We start from the raw sequence: 20356 nt of genomic DNA on the forward strand, positions 1-20356 counted from the left end.
ATGAACGCTAAACTGGCCTCAGAATATGGCCATTCTGATATAAATGATAAAATTCCTCAGATAAGACCGAAAAAGTGTATGGAAATATCAGCAATCATCAGGGTAAGAGTGACAACAGGTCCACATGGGGTAATCTTAACAAATGGCTTAATGGGTATTTTCAACGCAATCGTGTTATTATTTATTTTTAGGGTTTAACAAGGCAGCTCACCTATGACCTGTGGCTTGACATTAGATGCGGCGACTTCGATTACCCTGCAGATTATATTTTTGTTCTTCCCGCCAATACAATCCACTGACAACGACCGACGAGTTGTGCGTTCCGAGATGCTTTTTGTTATTCGCCTGTTTGTGGCCCGCCTGTGAAATTGCGCGATTCTTGCAATTCTCTTTCAGCCTCTCATCAACTAGCTGTTTTTGCAGAATATTAAAAATACGATAGTTAATCACTACTCATATTAACGAGGTGTCATTTACATTACCTGAAGTCATTTATTTTTCAACTGGATATTACAAAGGTGCATGACATGCAGGCGCTAAAAAGTTGTCAGGAGTGGGTTTCAAACCATGCCTATAGGGAGTCTGCGACCTGAATGACTTAATGGTTATTTTCAATGCAATCGTGTTTTACTTTTTCTTTTAGGGTTTAACAAGGTTTCTCACCAATGACTTTAGATGTGGCCAGTTCGATTACCCTGCAGACTTTAAGAGTGTCTTCAGAATATGGCCATTTTTACATGAATTTAAAAATGCCTCAGATAGGACCAAAAAGTGTCTGGAGCTATCCGTCAGGGTAAGAGTGACAACAGGTTTCCACATGTGAAAATGGGTGAAATCTTAGCAAATGGCTGAATGGTTATTCATGGGAATCGTGTTGTTGTATTGTTGAGTGTATCATGAGATCTCACCTGAAATCTGTGGCTTGACTACAAACCTGTAACCTATGCTACTGTGGCCTATAGAGCTAGAAGGATGGATAACCAGGTGTGTAAAGGTGTGAGGTGGGATCCTATCCCAAATGGACAACTAATCCCTATGTACTTGTGGAGATCTGTTAGGATATGATTGGTATAAGAAACACGACTAAACTTCAACCTCCGGAGGGTCAAGAAAATCTAATTTCGTTGTCGGCAGGATTCGAACCTGCGCAGGAAGATCCTAATGGATTTCTAGTCCATCGCCTTAACCACTCGGCCACGACAACAGGCTTGTCAGCAGTGAATGGGCCACCAGGCATAGCCTACAGAAAGTGATAATTTTACAACTGAAAGACAATGCAGTAACTCATTAACTCATTATGCAATAACATGAAATGTTCCCCTCAGTCATTTGTTATTAAGTACAGCTGTTTTCTTATTTTCCTTGATCTTTGCTCAGCTCCAGAAGGTTTGCATTTGAGAGTGTTTATTATAAAGTGTTATTTCATCATCTTATTATTACTGCTAAGCAGCATGACTCCTGAGAGGAACTAAACAACTGTCAGAAGTGGGATTTGAACCCACGCCTCCATGGGAGACTGCGACCTGAACGCAGCGCCTTAGACCGCTCGGCCATCCTGACTACAGCATAGTACCTGGGTATCGGGTTAAAGAGTATGGGGTAAAAGTAGAAATAGGCACAGCCTTCTAAAATCACCACAGAGACCAGTAAATTTATGCACGATACCGACTTGCACTTTCAATAGTCATTTGTTTTTATCAATGAAAAACTCCAGTCATTGATTTAACCTCAATATGGCCTTCAATGGAAAAGAGTAGTAAATCGTCATTGAATGAACGCTAAACTGGCCTCAGAATATGGCCATTCTGATATAAATGATAAAATTCCTCAGATAAGACCGAAAAAGTGTATGGAAATATCAGCAATCATCAGGGTAAGAGTGACAACAGGTCCACATGGGGGAAATCTTAACAAATGGCTTAATGGGTATTTTCAACGCAATCGTGTTATTATTTATTTTTAGGGTTTAACAAGGCAGCTCACCTGTGACCTGTGGCTTGACATTAGATGCGGCGACTTCGATTACCCTGCAGATTATATTTTTGTTCTTCCCGCCAATACAATCCACTGACAACGACCGACGAGTTGTGCGTTCCGAGATGCTTTTGTTATTCGCCTGTTTGTGGCCCGCCTGTGAAATTGCGCGATTCTTGCAATTCTCTTTCAGCCTCTCATCAACTAGCTGTTTTTGCAGAATATTAAAAATACGATAGTTAATCACTACTCATATTAACGAGGTGTCATTTACATTACCTGAAGTCATTTATTTTTCAACTGATATTACAAAGGTGCATGACATACAGGCGCAAAAGTTGTCATGGGTTTAACCATTATAGCCATTTGACCTGAATGATTTGGTTATTTTCAATGAAACCTGTTTTCACTTTTAGGGTTTAACAAGGTAGCTCACCAGACACTTTTTTGGTCCTATCTGAGGATTTTTAGACTTTAGAGTGTCTTCAAAATGGCCATATTTTAAGACACTTTAAAAAGTCTGCAGATAGGATCAAAAAAGGCCACATCTAAAGTCATTGGTAAGAGAAACCTTGTTAAACCCTAAAAGAAAAAGTAAAAACATGATTGCATTGAAAATAACCATTAATGGTCATTCAGGTCGCAGACTCCCCTATAGGCATGGTTTGAAACCCACTCCTGACAACTTTTAGCGCCTGCATGTCATGCACCTTTGTAAAATCCAGTTGAAAAATAAATGACTTAAGGTAATGTAAATGACACCTGTGGCGTTAATATGAGTAGTGATGGATAACCAGGTCGTATTTTTAATATTCTGCAAAAAACAGCTATTGATGAGAGGCTGAAAGAGATCTGCAAGAATGATTTACAGGCGGGAAAACAGGCGAATAACAAAAAGCATCTCGGAACGTCACAACTTGTCGGTCGTTGTCAGTGGATTGTACCTGCGGGAAGAACAAAAATATCGTCTGCAGGGTAACCAAGTCGCCGACAATCTAATGTCAAGCCACAGGTCACAGGTGAGTGCTGCCTTTTAAACTGAAAAATAAATAATAAACTCATTGAAAAACTCATTATGCAATAATTTGTTAAGATTTCCCCAGTCATTTGTTGGACCTGTTTCACTATTACCCTGATGATTGCTTTATTTCCAGACAGGTTTGCATTTGGTCTTATCTGAGGAATTTTATCATTTATATCAGAATGGCCATATTCTGAGGCCAGTTTAGCGTTCATTCAATGACGATTTACTACTCTTTTCCATTGAAGGCCATATTGAGGTTAAATCAATGACTGGAGTTTTTCATTGATACAAAACAAATGACTATTGAAAGTGCAAGTAGAAATAGGCACAGCCTGCAAAATTTACAGGTCTCTAAATGGTGATTTTAGAAGGCTGTGCAAGTATTTCTACTTTTACCCCATACTCTTTAACCCGATACCCAGGTACTATGCTGTAGTCAGGATGGCCGAGCGGTCTAAGGCACTGCGTTCAGGTCGCAGTCTCCCATGGAGGCGTGGGTTCAAATCCCACTTCTGACAGTTGTTTAGTTCCTCTCAGGAGTCATGCTGCTTAGCAGTAATAATAAGATGATGAAATAACACTTTATAATAAACACTCTCAAATGCAAACCTTCTGGAGCTGAGCAAAGATCAAGGAAAATAAGAAAACACCTGTACTTAATAACAAATGAATGAGGGGAACATTTCAAGTTTTTGCATTATAATGAGTTAATGAGTTACTGTTTTGTCTTTCAGTTGTAAAATTATCACTTTCTGTAGGCTATGCCTGGTGGCCCATTCACTGCTGACAAGCCTGTTGTCGTGGCCGAGAGGTTAAGGCGATGGACTAGAAATCCATTAGGATCTTCCTGCGCAGGTTCGAATCCTGCCGACAACGAAATAGAACAATCTTGACTCATCCGGAGGTTGAAGCTTAGTCGTGTTTCTTATACCAATCATATCCTCTCAGATCTCCACAAGTACATAGGGATTAGTTCTCCATTTGGGATAGGATCCCACCTCACACCTTTACACACCTGATTATCCATCCTTCTAGCTCTATAGGCCACACTAGCATAGGTTACAGGTTTGTAGTCAAGCCACAGATTTCAGGTGAGATCTCATGATACACTCAACAATACAACAACACGATTCTCATGAATAACCATTAAGCCATTTGCTAAGATTTCCCCCATTTTCACATGTGGAAACCTGTTGTCACTCTTACCCTGACGGATAGCTCCAGACACTTTTTTGGTCCTATCTGAGGCATTTTTAAATTAATGTCAAAATGGCCATATTCTGAAGACACTCTTAAAGTCTGCAGGGTAATCGAACTGGCCACATCTAAAGTCAAGCCACATGTCACAGTTGAGCTGTCTTGTTAAACCCTAAAAATAAATAATAACACGATTGCGTTGAAAATACCCATTAAGCCATTTGTTAAGATTTCAGCCATGTGGACCTGTTGTCCAAATGTGCTGTAGTCAGGATGGCCGAGCGGTCTAAGGCGCTGTGTTCAGGTCGCAGTCTCCAATGGAGGCGTGGGTTCAAATCCCACTTCTGACATACCTCAAGGGAACATTTTGACATTTGCTGTATGGTTAGTGAGAAAGTCCATATTGCAAACGTACGGTCCCTTACTAGACGTTCGAAAACGTTTGTAAAATTTGCGGACGGCTTCGGGACGAGCGGCAGGGCCGGACCTAACGGGAAGCCATCAAATGAACTTTGTCGGACATTCGGTTTCCGTTTTATAAAATAATCAAATTTTGGTCATTTTTCCGCTGTCCCGGAAAATCCCACAAGAGGGCATAAGCTATCATATTGCTATTGGACAAAACATCACGAATCACGACGGGGCCTTATCTCGAAAACTGAAAATATTTCGAAGCCGAAACCTGGTGAGCGTAGGTTTGGCATAATGGGCAGTTGGCCTCGAACAAGATGGCATCTAGGCCTCAACGGTTTTTGAGTTATGGCCATTTCTCTGGGATTAAAGGTCCAAAATGAAAATAGCGAAATTATTTTTCCACTTCACGTCAAAGTCAAGGAGCCTCCGGTGTCAATAAAAAAAGAACCAGCCATTTATCTATCGTCATTTAAGAGAAATCGTACAATGACAGATTGGTGATGTTCAAAGATAGGTTTTTTTTTTCAACAGTTACAGATCCAGTTGCAGGGTGTTCAAACAAATCTTTTTAAAGTGTGCTGCGGAGCTCTGCGAGATTTCTGTGATTTTCTATGATTTTCTGAAATAACACACACTCAGGATTCTGTAAAGGCATACCCCAATAAGGATATGAGTTCATTTATAGCTTCCTGTACCAACCAGAAGTGCCTTAAATGGTGTCATAGTGGCAGTTTCCAAGGGTTAAAAAGGTCAGATCTTTTCAAAACTTCATATGTGTGATTAGGCAACCCCCATAAACTGCAAGTCAGTCATTTCTCCCAACAGATGTCAAAGAAAAGCTCTCTCTCACACACACACACACAGACACACACACACAGCAAGGATGGAGTGACAAAGTGCGGTGCTTAAAGACACACAGAGCCAGCAATGGCATTTCCATATTCTCTAGGCCGTGTCGAGTTTAACGAGATGCCCCGCTTGACCGTAGCTCGCTCGGTCTAAGCGCAGCGACCATGAGAAAAGTAGGCCCAAAATGAAGCCTGCCCCACAACGTCATTTGCTTTTGGGTGACAGTGAGAGAACCGTTAGGGTGAGAAGTACAATTATACCTCAGGTACGTTCCTAAGGTCCTCCCGATCTGTGCAAGCCTAACCTTGACCGTGTGGCATTAACCTTTTACCAGTTAAAAGAAGGTGTTACAACTGTAAGGGAATACCCCCTGAATTGGACAAAAATGAATGGGAAGTCATTGGCATCGGACAAACCATATACACGATGTCCAATACCACCCAATTCGGCGTTGATTCATGCAAAGTGTACGGCAAATGCCATGTGGCAATTGCCAGTTGTAACACTTTAAAAATCAGGTGGCGAGTGCGCTCCACCTTGGTTTTTCATATTGGAAATGTAACCCAAGTCAACATCCAAAAGCAAAATTTTGAAAAAATGATTTTTTTGTCGAAAACTTATCACCCCTTAAAAAAGTGCTTTCTGGACCGTTTTTCGAAATTCCAATTTTATTATCATAATTTTTTTTTTTTTTACATGCGCATAAGGCATATGTTTTGTCCATTTACAATATGCTTTCATAGGAAGTTAAAAGTCGAAAATGTGAACTTTAAAAAAAAAACGTATCACCCTTGTAAAAAAGTGCTTTCTGGACCGTTTTTAGAAATTGTTTCGATTTTATGTCAATTAATCATGTGTAAGGACTGTATGAATATACTTTTGTAAAATGTTATTATCATATTTTTTTTATTTTTACTTGTGCATAAGGAATATGATTTGTCCATTTGCAATATGATTTCATAGGAAGTCAAAAGTCAAAGTCAAAAGTCAAAGTCAAAAGTCACTTTTTTTTGGGGCCAAATGCCATAAGAAATTTGACATGCTCAAAACTCCTGCAGAAATGCTAAATTGACTGGCCTGATGAACACAGGATGGCCGAGCAGTGATAGTTGTACCTTTCCATCACTCGTTGTGTTGATTTCATCATGTCCATTTGTTTATGTTTTCTCACTTTTGCAAAGTCACTGTGCATTTGCAATATGGTTCAATGGGCATGTACCATCATGAATTTGTCATGCTATAAAAATCCTGCAGGAATGCAAATTTTTTGAACACAGGATGGCCTGGCAGTGATAATTGCTAAACAGAGCTCATTTGTTGATTTCATCATGTCCATTTGGTGATGTTTTTTATTAGAAATATTGCAAATGTACTGTGCATTGTTATATTACTGGTGATTGATGAAGCATTAACCCAAAATAAAAAATGATTTTTGCATTTAATCCTGGGTTTATTATCCATGCATATTTTTTCCTACTTGGTTATGCTAACAGCTATGTTCAGCGGTGGTGGTTTGACATAAATATGTGCTATGTTTTGTAAAACATTTTAGTCTGACTTGCTGGCTAGATAAACAACTTGTTTATCTTTCATTTGAGCTATTTTACTTGTTAATGTTGAGTTAAATATTTTTAGGAATATTTTTGCGCATTGTGCGTTATGGTAAAAAAACAGTGCCAGCAGAGGAATAAAACTCCCTAAAAGGTTATGGACTGTTTAAAATATTTTCGCATTGTTGTGCAACTGGTGATTGAAAATAGAGACCTCAGTAACCCAAAAATAAAAATATGGTTGTAAATGCATTTACTGGTCATTCTAATATTAATGCCTCTATGGGAACAAGGATGGCCGGGCTGTAGTTCCTTTCCATCACGTTGTGTTGGCTTCATCATAACATGTTAAAGCTTAATTCACTGTTGAATCATAGTTTGACAAGTTTACGTGCATTTATTATATATACTTTACCATAAGAAATTTGACATGCTCAACCATCCTTCAGAAATTTTGACTACATTTAAACACAAAATCAGGCTAGTTTTTCCAGAACTCGTTGTGTTGACTTCAAAATGTCTATTTTGTGATGTTTTTTCACTGTATAATCATATTGCAAATGCACGTGCATTGTTTGACTGGAAGAAAAACAAAAATATGGTGATTTTCATGTCCATTTGTTTGGGTTTCTGTCGACTTTTGCAAAGTCACTGTGCATTTCATTATGGTTCAATGGGCAGGTACCATCCGAATTGTCATGTCTATAAAAATCCTGCAAAATGTAACGTTAAAATTAAATGATAACTCGGGATTGCATTTAGCAGTGATTCTGTTCATTCAATACATATGTAAAACATGTGTCCATTTGTCAATGTTTTTGATGTGATTCATTTGCAAATGCTGACGTTATCTGCAACTGGTAACCCAAAAATAAAAATATGGTGATTTCTCAGGACATTTGAGTATGTTTTTTTTGCAAACATGCGTAATTGTAAACAGCAATATTTATGGCATATACCATCAGCATTTGTCATGCTAAAAAAATCCTGCAGGAATGCGAAATTGACTGGCCCGATGAACACAGGATGGCCTGGCAGTGATAGTTGCTACTTTCCAACGCTCGTTGTGTTGATTTCATCATGTCCATTTTTTTATGTTTTCTTACTTTTGCAAAGTCACTGTGCATTTGCAATATGGTTCAATGGGCAGGTACCATCACAAATTTGTCATGCTATAAAAATCCTGCAGGAATGCGAAATTGACTGGCCCGATGAACTCGGGATGGCTGGGCAGTGATTCTGGTTCATCTCAATCGCTCATTAGGGTTGATTTCAGAATGTCACTTTGGTGATGGTACCTCACTGTTTAAACATATTGCAAATGGACAAGAGTCACCAGCAAGTCACCGTCCATCAGTCAATTAGATATCATTCTGACACCAAACTGATACAAACTGACACCAAACCCACTTTTTCCAACTCGTTTAGTAGCCAACTATCACATACTTCAGAGCTGGCCCAAAATTCACAACGCCTTCGGTTCAAACCATAAAGAAACCATAAAACACGTAGTTACGTTCTAGCTGCGGGTCCATTTCTTATGTTATGTGTAGTCCTAGCTTAGGCGACCCCGAATCCCAAGTTTCGGCTCGATAGGTCATTTGGTGTCCGAGCAAAACCCTAATTGGTGCTGAAAATCCACTTGTTTCCATGACTTGCTACGGGGTCCTTGAATGAGCTATCGGACAGAAACGTTGGGTTCCGTCTCTATGGGCCGAGACGGTCGCAATGCACATAGTCTTACGACTCTGGGACATTTCTAAATGTTGTCATTTTCGTAATGGTCAAAATGAATTGAAGTCATTGCAAATGTACGAGGCTGTTTCTCGGTCCGCAAACCTTCTAGAGCCACCTAACTCACCACGCACTATCGACCTGAGGTCTAGAACAGGTTTCTAAAGTTTCGGAACTCTAGGTCTGACGGTTCTTTTTTAGCTCGAACAAAGCTTACTATTGCAGGCACTGTCAGTCTCTACGCACCCCAATACGTCCCTCCTTACAAGTTGTGTGTCTGTGTGATTTAGTTTTCCATTTAAATTTTATGGGAAAAATGACTGATTTACAGTTCATGGGGGTTTCCTAATCACAAATATGAAGTTTTGGACAGATCTGACTTTTTTAAACCCTTCGAAACAGCTCCTGAGACACCAATTATGGCACTTCCGGTTGGCACAGGAAGCTATACGTCAACACATATCCTCATTGGGGTATGCTGTTACAGAATCCTGAGTTTTAATTCTTTACGTTTAGAATTGACTGATTTACACAGGGTTGAATGCACTATGTCTATCAAACTGCAGGCAGGGTATGGATATACACTTTTAGGGTGATTTTAACCACTTCCGGTTGGTCCAGGAAGCTTAGAATCAACACAGGTAGACCTCATACTGGCCTGATGGACTGTTACCAAAGACAGGTTCATACGGCATTCATAACCCATATAGGCTTCAGGTTGAATGTTGGGGTGCAGGCAATGTATTCCTATGGGGAGAGAAGTCAATGCAAACTCTTTGAAGTAAACACCTTCTTTTATCTATTAAGGGTTAATGCCACATGGTCAAGGTTAGGCTTGCACCTGAGGTTGAATTGTGCTTCTCACCCTAACGGTTCTCTCACTGTCACCCAAAAGCAAATGACGTTGTGGGGCAGGCTTCATTTTGGGCCTACTTTTCTCATGGTCGCTGCGCTCAGAACAAGCGAGCTACGGTCAAGCGGGATATCTCGTTGAACTCGGCACGGCCTAGAGATTATGTTTATGCCATTGCCTGCTCTCTGTGTCGCACTTTTTCACTCCATCCTTGCTGTGTGTGTGAGAGCTTTTCTTTGACATCTGCTGGGAGAAATGACTGATTTACAGTTAGAAGGGTTACCTAGTCACACATATGAAGTTTTGGAGAGATGTGACTTTTCTAACCCTTCAAAACAGACAGTTTGACCCAATTAAAGGCACTTCCGGTTGGCACAGGAAGCTATAGGTAAACACATGTCTTGACTGAGGTAGACTCTTACAGAATCCTGAGTTTTAAGTCTTTAAGTTAAAATTGACTGATCTACGATCTACACAGGGTTGAATGTAGTCATTTTCACCTTTGAAGGTTATGCAGATCAAAACACCTTTTGGGTCAATTTAACCACTTCCGGTTGCTCCAGGAAGCTTAGAATCGACACAGGTAGACCTCATAGTGGTCTGATTGACTGTCATAGAAGACAGGTTCATAAGGCATTCATAACCCACATAGGCTTCAGGTTGAATTTAGAGGTGCAGGCAATGTATTCCTACGGGGAGAGAAGTCAATGCAAACGGTTTGATGTAAACACCTTCTTTAAACTGGTAAGGGTTAATGCCACACGGTCAATGTTAGGCTTTTACGGATCGGGAGGACCTCAGGTACGTTCCTGAGGTCGAATTGTGCTTCTCACCTTAATGGTTCTCTCACTGTCACCCAAAAGCAAATGACATTGAGGGCCAGCCTTCATTTTGGGCCTACTTTGCTAATGGTCGCTGTGCTTAGACCGAGCGAGCTACGGTCAAGCGGGGCATCTTGTTGAACTCGGCACGGCCTAGAGAATATGGAAATGCCATTGTAGGCTTTGTGTGTCTTTAAGCACCGCACTTTGTCACTCCATCCTTGTTGTGTGTGTGTTTCTGTGTGTGTGTGTGTGTGAGAGAGAGCCTTTCTTTGACATCTGTTGGGAGAAATGACTGACTTACAGTTTATGGGGGTTGCCTAATCACACATATGAAGTTTTGAAAAGATCTGACCTTTTTAACCCTTGGAAACTGCCACTGTGACACCATTTAAGGCACTTCCGGTTGACACAGGAAGCTATAAATAAAATCATATCCTGATTGGGGTATGCCTTAACAGAATCCAGAGTTTTAAGTCTTTACATTAAGAACTGAGTTATTTACGGAGGGTTTAGGTAGTGTGTGTTATTTCAGAAAATCATAGAAAATCACAGGAATCTCGCAGAGCTCCGCAGCACACTTTAAAAAGATTCGTAAGAACACCCTGCAACTGGATCTGTAACCGTTGAAAAAAAAACACCTATCCATGAACATCACCAATCTGTCATTGTACGATTTCTCTTAAATGAAGATTGATAAATGGCTGGTTCTTTTTTTATTGACACCGGAGGCTCCTTGACTTTGACGTGAAGTGGAAAAATAATTTCTCTATTTTCATTTTGGACCTTTAATCCCAGATAAATGGCCATAACTCAAAAACCGTTGAGGCCTAGACACCATCTTGTTAGGGGCCAACTGCCCATTATGCCAAACCTACGCTCACCGAGTTTCGGCTTCGAAATATTTTCCGTTTTCGAGATAAGGCCCCGTCGTGAATCATGATGTTTTGTCCAATAGCAATATGATTGCTTATGCCCTCTTGTGGGATTTTCCGGGACAGCGGAAAAATGACCAAAATCTGATTATTTTTGTAAAACGGAAACCGAATGTCCGACAAAGTTCATTTGATGACTTCCCGGTAGGTCTGGCCCTGCCGCTGGGCCCGACGCCGTCCGGGAATTTTACAAACGATTTCGGGCGTCTAGTAAGGGACCGTACATTTGCAATATGGACTTTCTCACTAACCATACAGCAACTGCCGAAATGTTCCCTTAAGGTATGTAATATAGACAGTAGATCTAGCTGGTCTGTCATTTTATAATAGAGACATAGAGACAGTAGATTTAGCTGGTCTTTCATAACATAATAGAGACATAGAGACAGTAGATTTAGCTGGTCTGTCATAATATAATAGAGACAGTAGATCGAGCTGGTCTGTCAAAATATAATACAGACAGTAGATCTAGCTGGTCTCTCATAATATAATAGAGACAGTAGATCTACCTGGTCTGTCAAAATATAATAGAGACAGTATATTTAGTTGGTCTGTCATAATATAATAGAGACACTAGATCTAGCTGGTCTGTCATAATATAACAGAGATAGTAGATCTAGCTGGTCTGTCATAATACAATAGATCTAGCTGGTCTGTCATAATATAATAGAGATAGTAGATCTAGCTGGTCTGTCATAATATAATAGAGACAGTAGATCTAGCTGGTCTGTCATAATACAATCGACAGTAGATCTAGCTGGTCTGTCATAATACAATAGAGACAGTAGATCTAGCTGGCCTGTCATAATATAATAGACAGTAGATCTAGCTGGTCTGTCAAAATATAATATAGACAGTAGATCTAGCTGGTCTGTCATTTTATAATAGAGACATAGAGACAGTAGATTTAGCTGGTCTGTCATAACATAATAGAGACATAGAGACAGTAGATCGAGCTGGTCTGTCATAGTATAATAGAGACAGTAGATTTAGTTGGTCTGTCTTAATATAATAGAGACACTAGATCTAGCTGGTCTGTCATAATATAATAGATATAGTAGATCTAGCTGGTCTGTCATAATACAATAGAAACAGTAGATCTAGCTGGTCAGTCATAATACAATAGAGACAGTAGATCTAGCTGGTCTGTCATTTTATAATGGAGACAGTATATCTACCTGGTCTGTCATAATATAATAGAGGCAGTAGATCTAGCTGGTCTGTCATAATGTAATAGACAGTAGATCTAGCTGGTCTGTCATAATATAATATACACAGTAGATCTAGCTGGTCTGTCATAATACAATAGAGACAGTAGATTTAGCTGGTCTGTCATAACATAATAGAGACATAGAGACAGTAGATTTAGCTGGTCTGTCATAATATAATAGAGACAGTAGATTTAGTTGGTCTGTCATAATATAATAGAGACACTAGATCTACCTGGTCTGTCAAAATATAATAGAGACAGTATATTTAGTTGGTCTGTCATTATATAATAGAGACACTAGATCTAGCTGGTCTGTCATAATATAATAGAGACAGTAGATCTACCTGGTCTGTCAAAATATAATAGAGACCGTAGATCTAGCTGGTCTGTCATTATATAATAGAGACAGTAGATCTACCTGGTCTGTCAAAATATAATTTGAGACAGTAGATCTAGCTGGGCTGTCATTATATAATAGAGACAGTAGATTTACCTGGTCTGTCAAAATATAATAGAGACAGTATATTTAGTTGGTCTGTCATAATATAATAGAAACACTAGATCTAGCTGGTCTGTCATAATATAATAGAGATAGTAGATCTAGCTGGTCTGTCATAATACAATAGAGACAGTAGATCTAGCTGGTCTGTCATAATATAATAGAGACAGTAGATCTAGCTGATCTGTCATATTATAATAGAGACAGTAGATCTAGCTGGTCTCTCATAATATAACAGAGACAGTAGATCTACCTGGTATGTCAAAATATAATAGAGACAGTAGATCTAGCTGGTCTGTCATATTATAATAGAGACAGTAGATCTACCTGGTCTGTCATAGTATAATAGAAACAGTAGATCTAGCTGGTCTGTCATAATACAATAGAGACAGTAGATCTAGCTGGTCTGTCATAGTACAATAGAGACATAGAGACAGTAGATCTAGCTGGTCTGTCATAATATAATAGAGACAGTGTATCTACCAGGTCTGTCATAATATAATAGAGACAGTAGATCTAGCTGGTCTGTCATAATATAATAGGGACAGTAGATCTAGCTGGTCTGTCATAATATAATAGAGATAGTGTATCTACCAGGTCTGTCATAATATAACAGAGACAGTAGATCTAGCTGGTCTGTCATAATATAACAGAGACAGTAGATCTACCTGGTATGTCAAAATATAATAGAGACAGTAGATCTAGCTGGTCTGTCATAATATAATAGAGACAGTAGATCTAGCTGGTCTGTCATATTATAATAGAGACAGTAGATCTAGCTGGTCTGTCATATTATAATAGAGACAGTAGGTCTACCTGGTCTGTCAAAATATAATAGAGACCGTAGATCTAGCTGGTCTGTCATTATATAATAGAGACAGTAGATCTACCTGGTCTGTCAAAATATAATTTGAGACAGTAGATCTAGCTGGGCTGTCATTATATAATAGAGACAGTAGATTTACCTGGTCTGTCAAAATATAATAGAGACAGTATATTTAGTTGGTCTGTCATAATATAATAGAAACACTAGATCTAGCTGGTCTGTCATAATATAATAGAGATAGTAGATCTAGCTGGTCTGTCATAATACAATAGAGACAGTAGATCTAGCTGGTCTGTCATAATATAATAGAGACAGTAGATCTAGCTGATCTGTCATATTATAATAGAGACAGTAGATCTAGCTGGTCTGTCATAATATAACAGAGACAGTAGATCTACCTGGTATGTCAAAATATAATAGAGACAGTAGATCTAGCTGGTCTGTCATATTATAATAGAGACAGTAGATCTACCTGGTCTGTCATAGTATAATAGAAACAGTAGATCTAGCTGGTCTGTCATAATACAATAGAGACAGTAGATCTAGCTGGTCTGTCATAGTACAATAGAGACATAGAGACAGTAGATCTAGCTGGTCTGTCATAATATAATAGGGACAGTAGATCTAGCTGGTCTGTCATAATATAATAGAGACAGTGTATCTACCAGGTCTGTCATAATATAATAGAGACAGTAGATCTAGCTGGTCTGTCATAATATAATAGGGACAGTAGATCTAGCTGGTCTGTCATAATATAATAGAGATAGTGTATCTACCAGGTCTGTCATAATATAACAGAGACAGTAGATCTAGCTGGTCTGTCATAATATAACAGAGACAGTAGATCTACCTGGTATGTCAAAATATAATAGAGACAGTAGATCTAGCTGGTCTGTCATAATATAATAGAGACAGTAGATCTAGCTGGTCTGTCATATTATAATAGAGACAGTAGATCTAGCTGGTATGTCATAATATAATAGTGACAGTGTATCTACCAGGTCTGTCATAATATAACAGAGACAGTAGATCTAGCTGGTCTGTCATAATATAACAGAGACAGTAGATCTACCTGGTAGTCCTGAGGTCCTGAGCACTCTGGAGCAGGTTTTAATCAAGGATCTCTCTGTACTTTGCTCTCTACTTTGCTCTGTTAATCTTTCCCTCGATCCTGACTCGTAATATATAATAATAATATTATTATTGCCCGGATAGGATAAGTTCAGCCAGATAGGACAAGTCAACTGGATGGCCAGGTAGGATAAGTCAGACAGATAGGACAAGTCAACTGGATGGCCAGGTAGGATAAGTCAGACAGATAGGACAAGTCAACTGGATGGCCAGGTAGGATAAGTCAGACAGATAGGACAAGTCAACTGGATGGCCAGGTAGGATAAGTTCAGCCAGATAGGACAAGTCAACTGGATGGCCAGGTAGGATAAGTCAGACAGATAGGACAAGTCAACTGGATGGCCAGGTAGGATACGTCAGACAGATAGGACAAGTCAACTGGATGGCCAGGTAGGATAAGTTCAGCCAGATAGGACAAGTCAATTGGATGGCCAGGTAGGATAAGTCAGACAGATAGGACAAGTCAACTGGATGGCCAGGTAGGATAAGTTCAGCCAGATAGGACAAGTCAACTGGATGGCCAGGTAGGATAAGTCAGACAGATAGGACAAGTCAACTGGATGGCCAGGTAGGATAAGTTCAGCCAGATAGGACAAGTCAACTGGATGGTCAGGTAGGATAAGTCAGACAGATAGGACAAGTCAACTGGATGGCCAGGTAGGATAAGTCAGACAGATAGGACAAGTCAACTGGATGGCCAGGTAGGATAGGTTCAGCCAGATAGGACAAGTCAACTGGATGGCCAGGTAGGATAAGTCAGACAGATAGGACAAGTCAACTGGATGGCCAGGTAGGATAAGTTCAGCCAGATAGGACAAGTCAACTGGATGGCCAGGTAGGATAAGTCAGACAGATAGGACAAGTCAACTGGATGGCCAGGTAGGATAAGTTCAGCCAGATAGGACAAGTCAACTGGATGGCCAGGTAGGATAAGTCAGACAGATAGGACAAGTCAACTGGATGGCCAGGTAGGATAAGTCAGACAGATAGGACAAGTAAACCATCCAGAAAGATAGGATAAGTTTGGCTGGCCAGTCAGATGACAAAAATTAGGCTGGCCAGCCAGAAAGGACAAGTCGGACAGATAGGACAAGTCTGCCGGACAGATTATGAGTGAATAAAGTAAATTTAGGGAGGAGGCTTCTGATGTTAACATGCATGAACCCAAGGCTTTTACGGTTGCAAAAGTTAGCAAATGAGAGCGCCTGGGATCACACAGGACCTGGGTTAACCTCTACATCACCAGAGGAACAGAGGAGGAGTAGGATGAGGTTACGGCTAAAGGCTATAAGAACTGGTCGTCTAGTGCTTTGGGAACAGAAAATAAAAGGAGCAGATTTCTGGGTGTGGTAGGATAGATTCAGGGCATAGTGTACAGACAATGGTATGGTAGGGTGCGAGTACAGTGGGGGTAAACCTAGGCATTGAGTGACGATGAGAGAGGTTGCATCTCTGGAGGCGCTAGTTAAGCTAGGTGCGGTCTCCGCATGTGTGGGGGGTGGGACAAGGGGGCAATCTGAGGCATGTTGAGCAGGCCTAGGGGCTCCGCAGTAAAATAAAACAATGAGAGCTGCCCTAAACAACAGTAGAGTAAGGCATATTGACATTAGATAGACGCATAAAGAAATCACAGGTGTTGATTGGGAGAGCTAAGACAACAACGGGTAAACAGCTAAGACAACAACAACAACAACAACAACGGGTAAATGGCAATAAATGGGCAGAGAGGGTCAGTTAGCTACACACAGGGCCTGAGTTCGAGGCTGGGGTCGACAGACAAACTAAATTAAGTACCGTGGTCCTTCTGTAGCTCAGTTGGTAGAGCATGGCGCTTGTAACGCCAGGGTAGTGGGTTCGATTCCCGGGACCACCCATACGTAGAATGTATGCACACATGACTGTAAGTCGCTTTGGATAAAAGCGTCTACGAAATGGCATATTATTATTATTATTATTTATAATGAACAGTCCAGCAGGCATCAGCTGTGTAGCCGAGTGATCATAGGGTCCAATGAGCAGCAATAGAGAAAACAGGGAGCTGTACGGTAGTCGATTACTATGCTAGGCGAGCGGGAGACAGTGTTCAGGAAGCTAGCAGGCCGGGGCTAGCAGATGGATCTTCACCACATCCACGACGCAGAGGCCGGTTGAGATCCAGGCCAAATTGGCAAGAGAGGTATTTTAGTTGGTGTACTTTGTTTGCTAGCCGAGAGATGGCCCTAGCTCGAGGCTAGCTCGAGGCTTACTGGTGCATGCTTCTGCACAAGGGTGTTAGCCACAATAGCCACTCGGTAGCAGCTAGCTAGCTGCGAAGATCCGGTGTAATGGTCCAGAGCTTGCGGCAGGAATCCGGTGAAGTAGTGGAAAAAATAAGCAGTCTGACATGCTCAGGGCTGATATCGCGCTGTGCAGACTGGCAGATATTATCCGAGCTATCCGGGCTAAAGCGGCTGGTGTCCATGCTAAAGGTAAAGACTGCTAGCAGTGGCTAACAATGACTAAATAGCTAGTAGCTAATTAGCTGGCTAGCTTCTGATGGCTAGCTTCTGATGGAGGTTCAAGTTATAAGGTCTAAAAAATAGCAGATCCGTACCACATTGGGTGAGGATGGTTGCAGGAAGGTATTGTAATGACCTGACTAGATCATAAATGAACAATTGTCCAGACAGAGGCTTGAGTTTGCGAATTGACGGTTTATTAAACCAACTTTACACAGGCTACTGTTTGGGCCGTAGCACACGCCAAATAGATGACAGATAACCCACAAGCCAATCGTGACCTTCTCTTGTGAAGCCCAGATGTAAGAGAGAGAGAACAAAGGCTGAACCTGGTCTTAACTTCCAATGCTCCACCCCCCTGCCCAACCCCCCTCCACGTCACTCCGCCAACCACCAGGATGCCCGGCATCAGAACATTCCAGGCATTCCCGTGATTGGCAGATAGCAGGTTGATTGACATGTCGGACCCCGCGAACACCGGGTACTGGTCAGTACAACACAACCACCTCCTAGCCTAACACATAACACACAGCTGTCTGTGCGGGTCGCTACACAGCCCCCCACCACAAAGTCCCTCGTCCCCGAGGGAACAAACAAAGTCTCTGAAGCGACCCGGAGGTCTCCTTTGCCTGCGTGGCCGTGATGGTCGCAGAGTGCCCCTCTGGGAACCAGGGGATGAAGGCAGGGATATGGGTGACAAGGAAGCGGGAACGGGTACTACAGTCCGTGGCTCTGGGGAACCACGCGGTGACACAGGGGGGAGACAGGGGGAGTGGGCTGTCTGGAGCCTTGTCTGCGGCACCTGAGGGTGGGTGCCTGGAGAATGTCATTGCCAGAGAGAGGAATTGTGGGGGTTCCTGGGGTTTGGGGAGAAGAGGCCCCTCTGTATGGGGCTAACCTGTCCCGGTGCAGTGCCACCTTTCTCCCCCTGGGAGGAAGCTGCACCCGGTACACAACCTCCCCTACCCTCTCCAGGACACTGCAGGGTCCCACCCAGTGACTGTCCAACTTGGGGCATCTGCCTTTTTTCCTTAGGGGGCTGTAGACCCAGACCAGCTCCCCAGCCACAAAGTGCCTTCCCCGGGTGTGCACGTCATAGTTCCTTTTCTGCCTCACACCTGCATTCACCAGCTGCTCTCTGGCGAAGGTGTGGGCTGTCTCCAGGCGGTCCTGGAGTCTCCGGGCATACTCCGGCCCCGGAGGAACATGAGGGCTATCCAGGGGCCGACCAAACGCCATCTCCGCAGGGGTGCGGATCTCTCTCCCCAGCATGAGGAGGGCAGGCGTGCAGGAAGTGGAGTCTTGGACAGCGGAGCGGCATGCCATGAGGACCATAGGCAGGTGCTTGTCCCAGTCACGCTGGTGTTTGGAAGAGACGATGGCCAGCTGCTGTCCAAGCGTTTTGTTGAAGTGCTCCACAAGGCCATCACTTTGAGGATGGAGAGGAGTAGTGCGGGTCTTGTGCATACCCAGCCTCTCACACATGGTGGCGAACACACGGGACTCAAAGTTTCTGCCTTGGTCGCTGTGGATGGACTCTGCAGCTCCAAACCTGCTGAACATCCCAGCTGTCAGGGCGTCGACGATGGTCTCTGCCTCCTGGTCAGGCAGAGCATAGGCCTCGGGCCATTTTGTGAAATAGTCCATGGCCGTGAGCACCCAGCGGTTTCCAATGTCTGTGGTGGGGAACGGCCCAACTACATCCACTCCCACCCTCTCCATGGGAGCCCCCACTGGGAACTGTTGGAGCTGAGCATGAGAGCGGCCTGGGGGGCCCTTTCTCGCTGTGCAGTTGTCACAGCGGCGACAAAAGTCCTCCACATCCCTCTTGTGCTGCCCCCAGTAGAAGCCCTGACGGAGACGGCGCAGTGTTTTTGTGACCCCAAAGTGTCCAGTCCCCACCCCCATGAGTACTCTGGAGCACAGCCTCCGCAATGCTTTTGGGACCACCACCTGCCACCTCTCCTCTCCCGTAGCTGACTCCTTCCATGCCCGCTGTAGCACGTCATCAGCCAGCCGCAGTCTCTCAAACTTCGACCACAACCCTTTGGTCGCGAGTGAGAGCGCTGTCACCTCTTCCCATGGTGGCCTCACCTGCGCCTCTACCCACTGTAGCACTGGCTGTAGGTCTGTGTCCCGTCCCTGCTGCTGCCGCCATTCAGCCACGTCGACAGTCTGCAGCTCACAGCAGACAGGACCGCTCGCCCGACACACTGTGGCACAGACACCCTCCTCTGCCCGCAGCTCTCTCTCCCGTCCCTCTCTCCGTTCACAGTGGCGGCAGCCGTCTGCAGTACAGGGCCGACAGGACATGGCGTCGGCGTTGGAGTGGCGTACCCCTGCCCTGTGCACCACCGTGAAGTCATACGGCTGAAGCTCCTCCAACCAGCGTGCCACCTGCCCCTCTGGCTCTCTGAAAGACATGAGCCACTGGAGAGCAGAGTGGTCAGTCCTTACAGTAAAGGGCAGACCACCCAGGTAGTACTTGAAGTGTTTGACGGAAGCCACAACAGCCAAGAGCTCCCGCCGGGTGACACAGTAGCGGCGCTCATGTTTGTCAAATGTTTTGCTGAAGTACGCCACCACTCTCTCCCCCTCTGGCCCCACCTGGGCCAGCACCCCACCCATGCCCACATTGCTCGCATCTGTGTCCAGGATAAAGGGCAAGGTGAGGTCAGGGGGGGGCGAGCACGGGGGCCTCGATCAGTGCACGTTTGAGGGTGTTGAACGCCTCCTCACACTCCACTGTCCAAGTGAAAACCTTGTCCTTCGGCAGCAGGCGGTTCAGTGGAGCAGCAACGCTTGAGAAGCCCCGTACAAACCTCCTGTAGTACGAGGCCA

The 20356-nt window shown here is 42.9% G+C and overlaps 5 non-coding genes across 5 annotated transcripts; 3 read left to right on the plus strand and 2 right to left on the minus strand.

Annotated features, from left to right (window-relative positions):
• Positions 1-1122: 1122 nt before the first annotated feature.
• Positions 1123-1204, minus strand: trnas-aga (transfer RNA serine (anticodon AGA)). The gene has a single exon. It is a non-coding gene; the product is annotated as a tRNA-Ser (tRNA).
• A 273-nt stretch (positions 1205-1477) lies between these two features.
• trnal-cag (transfer RNA leucine (anticodon CAG)) lies at positions 1478-1560 on the minus strand. Its single transcript has one exon. It is a non-coding gene; the product is annotated as a tRNA-Leu (tRNA).
• Positions 1561-3433: 1873 nt separating this feature from the next.
• trnal-cag (transfer RNA leucine (anticodon CAG)) lies at positions 3434-3516 on the plus strand. The gene has a single exon. It is a non-coding gene; the product is annotated as a tRNA-Leu (tRNA).
• Positions 3517-3792: 276 nt separating this feature from the next.
• trnas-aga (transfer RNA serine (anticodon AGA)) lies at positions 3793-3874 on the plus strand. Its single transcript has one exon. It is a non-coding gene; the product is annotated as a tRNA-Ser (tRNA).
• A 588-nt stretch (positions 3875-4462) lies between these two features.
• trnal-cag (transfer RNA leucine (anticodon CAG)) lies at positions 4463-4545 on the plus strand. Its single transcript has one exon. It is a non-coding gene; the product is annotated as a tRNA-Leu (tRNA).
• Positions 4546-20356: the final 15811 nt, after the last annotated feature.

The sequence above is a fragment of the Oncorhynchus keta genome, chromosome 33, assembly GCF_023373465.1.
Source record: "Oncorhynchus keta strain PuntledgeMale-10-30-2019 chromosome 33, Oket_V2, whole genome shotgun sequence".
Lineage (NCBI taxonomy): Eukaryota > Metazoa > Chordata > Actinopteri > Salmoniformes > Salmonidae > Oncorhynchus > Oncorhynchus keta.